Genomic DNA, 2,511 nt, shown 5'->3' on the forward strand with positions numbered 1-2,511 from the left:
TTATCTTTTCAAAATCTTTTTCAAAAATCAAATCTTTTTAATTTCCTTTTCAAATCTTTTTCAAAATATTTTTCAATCATATCTTTTTTCAAAATCAATTTCAAAAATCTTTTCTAACTTCTTTTCTATCCAAAATTGATTTTCAAATCCTTTTCAACTAACTAATTGACTTTTTGTTTGTTTCTTATCTTTTTCAAAACCACCTAACTACTTTTCTCCCTCTAATTTTCGAAAATTTCCTCACTCTTTTTCAAAATTCTTTTAATTAACTAATTGTTTCTAATTTTAATTTTAATTGTATTTCTTCTCTCAATTTTTGAAAATCACTAACTATTTTTCAAAAATAATTTTCGAAATTCTCTCCCTCTCATCTCTTTATATTTATTTAGTTAATTACTAACACTTCTCTTCATCTAAAAATTCGAACTCTCTCTTCTCCTCTATGTTCGAATTTTTCTTATCCTTCTTCTATTCTTTTTTTCTTCTACTCACATAAAGGAATCTCTATACTGTGACATAGAGGATTCCTCTTCCTTTTCTGTTCTCTTTTATTCATATGAGCAGGAGCAAGGACAATGACATTCTTGTTGAAGCAGATCCTAAATCTGAAAGGACTCTGAAGAAGAAGCTAAGAGAAGCTAAAGCACAACAATCTAGAGAAAACCTTACAGAGAATCTCGAAAAAGAAATAAACATGGCTGAACCCAATAACAATAGTGGAGGCTCAAGGAGGATGCTTGGTGATTATACTCCACCTACTTCCAATTTTTATGGAAGAAGCATCTCAATCCCTGCCATTGGAGCAAACAATTTTGAGCTGAAGCCTAAACTAGTTTCTCTGATGCAATAGAACTGCAAGTTCCATGGACTTCCATCAGAAGATACCTATCAGTTTTTAACTGAATTCTCGCAGATATGTGATACTGTTAAGACTAATGGAGTAGATCCTGAAGTCTAAAGGTTCATGCTTTTCCCCTTTGCTGTAAGAGACAGAGCTAGAACATGGTTGGACTCACAACCTAAAGATAACCTAGACTCTTGGGATAAGCTGGTCACGGCCTTCTTGGCCAAGTTCTTTCCTCCTCAAAAGCTGAGCAAGCTTAGAGTGGATGTTCAGACCTTCAAGCAAAAAGATGGCGAATCCGTCTATGAAGCTTGGGAAAGATACAAGCAGTTGACCAAAAAGTGCCCTTCTGGCATGCTTTAGATATATTCTATGATGGTCTATCTGAGCTTTCTAAGATGTCACTGGACCATTCTGCAGGTGGATCCATTCACCTGAAGAAAACGCTTGCAGAAGCTCAAGAACTCATTAACATGGTTGCAAATAACCAATTCATGTACACCTCTGAGTGGAATCCTGTGAGTAATGGGACGCCTCAGAGGAAGGAAGTTCTTGAAATTGATGCTCTGAATGCCATATTGGCTCAGAACAAAATGTTGACTCAGCAAGTCAACATGATTTCTCAGAGTCAAAATGGATTGCAAAATGCATCCAACAGTACTAAAGAGGCATCTTCTGAAGAAGAAGTTTATGATCCTGAGAACCCTGCAATGGCAGAAGTGAATTACATGGGTATACCCTATGGAAACACTTATAATTCCTCATGGAGAAATCATCCAAATTTCTCATGGAAGGATCAACAAAAGCCTCAACAAGGCTTTAATAATGGTGGAAGAAACAGGTTTAGCAATAGCAAGCCTTTTCCATCATCTTCTCAGTAACAGACATAGAATTCTGAGCAAAGCCCCTCTAGCTTAGCAAACATAGTATCTGATCTATCTAAGGCCACTTTAAGTTTTATGAGTGAAACAAGGTCCTCCATTAGAAATTTGGAGGCACAAGTGGGTCAGCTGAGTAAGAAATTTATCACTTATGTATTTTCAACGATGGAGTTTCTACACACCATAGATTAAGGTGTGGCGCTCTGCTGTTCCTCGAGTATTAATGCAATTACTATTATTCTTCTATTCAATTCAGCTTATTCTTATTCTAAGATATTCACTGCACTTCAACATGATGAATGTGATGATCCGTGACACTTATCACCATTCTCACCTATAAACGCGTGCCTGACAACTACTCCCGTTCTACCTTAGATCGAGCGCGTGTCTCTTAGCCTCCATTCCGAAAGATCAGAGTCTTCGTGGTATAAGCTAGAATTATTGGCGGCCATTCCTAAGATTCGGAAAGTCTAAACCTTGTCTGTGGTATTCCGAGTAGGATCTGAGATGGGATGATTGTGACGAGCTTCAAATTTGCAAGTGTTGGGCATAGTGACAGACGCAAAAGAATCACTGGATTCTATTCCGACATGATCGAGAACCGACAGATGATTAGTCGTGCTGTGACAGAGCATTTGGACCATTTTCACTGAGAGGACGGAAAGTAGCCATTAACAACGGTGAAACCCAACATAAAGCTTGCCATAGAAAGGAGTAAGAATGATTGGATGAAAGCACCAGGAAATCAGAGATTCAGAAGGAACACAATATCTTCATGCGCTTATC

The 2,511-nt window shown here is 37.3% G+C and overlaps 1 non-coding gene across 1 annotated transcript; it reads right to left on the bottom strand.

The window, feature by feature from the left end:
- Positions 1–1,096: 1,096 nt before the first annotated feature.
- LOC127746105 (small nucleolar RNA R71) lies at positions 1,097–1,200 on the bottom strand. Its single transcript, XR_008007725.1, has one exon. It is a non-coding gene; the product is annotated as a small nucleolar RNA R71 (small nucleolar RNA).
- Between the last annotated feature and the right edge of the window lie 1,311 nt (positions 1,201–2,511).

This window comes from Arachis duranensis, chromosome 3 (assembly GCF_000817695.3).
Source record: "Arachis duranensis cultivar V14167 chromosome 3, aradu.V14167.gnm2.J7QH, whole genome shotgun sequence".
NCBI classification, from domain to species: domain Eukaryota; kingdom Viridiplantae; phylum Streptophyta; class Magnoliopsida; order Fabales; family Fabaceae; genus Arachis; species Arachis duranensis.